Source organism: Myotis davidii, unplaced genomic scaffold, assembly GCF_000327345.1.
Source record: "Myotis davidii unplaced genomic scaffold, ASM32734v1 scaffold343, whole genome shotgun sequence".
NCBI classification, from domain to species: domain Eukaryota; kingdom Metazoa; phylum Chordata; class Mammalia; order Chiroptera; family Vespertilionidae; genus Myotis; species Myotis davidii.
In genome coordinates, this window is record NW_006293809.1 from 887,880 (window position 1) to 889,951 (window position 2,072).

Here is a 2,072-nt window from a genome sequence, read left to right on the forward strand (position 1 = left end):
AACATCGATGAGAGAGAAACATCGATCAGCTGCCTCCTGCACATCTCCCGCTGGGGATGTGCCCGCAACCCAGGTACATGCCCTTGACCGGAATCGAACCCGGGACCCCTCAGTCCGCAGGCCGACGCTCTATCCACTGAGCCAAACCGGTTTCGGCAGTATTTCTGATTTTTCAAACCCAAAATATACATTGTGTGCAATGAAGATTTCTAATATTCAACTATAGTGAATAAATTTTATTTCTTAGAAAAATAGAAAAATGTATATAGTGCATTTATAGCTAATTAAACATTACATGCTTATCCTCAAAAATTGAATATATTTTGAATATTTGCACTTGACACATTGCTTGGTATTATGAAGTACTAGAGACCCAGTGCACAACATTCTTGCACTGGGCGGGGTATGGGGGAAGGCCCCTCAGTCCAGCCTGCACCCTCTCACAGTGCAGGACTCCTTGGGGTTGTCTGCCTGCTGCAGAGGCAAGAGAGGCTCCTGCCACTGCTGCTGTGCTCGCCAGCCGTGAGTCTGGCTTCTGGCTGAGTGGCTCCCACTGTGGGAGCGCACTGACAGCCAGGGGGCAGCTCCTGCGTTGAGCAACTTCCCTCAGGTGGCCAATGTGCATCATAGCAACTGGTAGTTCCACAGTTCAGTCCATTTGCATATTAGTCTTTTATTATATAGGATGATCTTGGTAAGTTATTTATATTCTCTAAGACTCATTTTTTTCCGAATGTGCAAGAATATAAAATAGGAAATACAATATCAATTTCTCAAGTTTATTACAAGTTTACACAAACTAGAAAATGTGAAATGGCTCAGCACAGAGATTGTATACAAGGGTGCAGAGATATTATTAACATATTTTTAAAAAGAAGTCATAGATTGTTTGAGTTAAAGCTACATATGTTAACATTAACTAATCTTGAAAACGATTTGTTGAGCCATAAGAAGGACAAGGCAGGGAGAGGATATGATTAGAGAGGACAACCCAATCACATGAATGGAACATCATTTGAAGATGATGTTGATGTGGGTAATGAAGTGGGTTGGAAGGGTCCATAAGTACTTGCTGTATTATTCTTTGTCATTGGTTGCATGCTTGTATTAAAAAATATAGAAATTAAGTATAAAATTGAGCCTACTATCAACTTAATGATCATCAGAAAATGTGTTTGATATTGGCCATTTCTGATATCTTTGTTTCCATACTGCACAACATGTATCATTTCATCTGCACTCCAGTGAGCAAAAGCCTAGCTCACTCTGTGTATTTCTCTGGCACCAGTAGGCGAAGTTTGGAATAATCTTCATATATTGCTCCCTGTATTTACACTGATTTTCTTATACCCAACACGATGTTTTTTTATGCTGACTACCATTCTAAATCCTTCTGCACTAATCTCTGTAACCATGAGCCTACCTATTTGTTTACCTTTGGTAGCCCCAAACCCAGAAGAAACAGTGAGTATATTTAATATAGCCAGGGAGAACCGTGAGATTTGTTGTCAGTTGCCCGACAATTGATGAGGCGTTTCGGGCATTCCAAGATCATAAGTTCTCCAATTCACATATGCTTGAAACCTTTACTAGACCTTGGTCATGAGTTTCAGAAAGGTATGCTGTAGGTTTGCTACATTACTGGTTTAAAAAGCTAGATTTTTGCATAACTCAAATATAATGGTCATAATATAAGAAAGGCTTGACTTCAAGTTAGTATCTTTAATCTGTATTATTTTTTCTAAATAGAATCTTAAATAAACATTTCACTGATTGACAGTCAGTAGCTGTTGCCTTCTAATTTGAAAGTAAATTTTAGTTTAACCTTCATGTTGTTAAAGAAAAGCAGTACTATTCACTCAATAATTAGACTTAATTGGTTTAAGAATTTAAATGCTGTCTTGGTACCACACATTTCAAATTGTGTATATTTCACAACTGTAAATGGACTCCTGAGATTACAACTACAAGCTCTATCTTATCAGCTTGTGCATACACTCATGTAAACAGGAAAATTTAGAAGCCCAGTTGCTGACAGTTGCTGACATTTGCAAATAAAATTTAAAACAGCA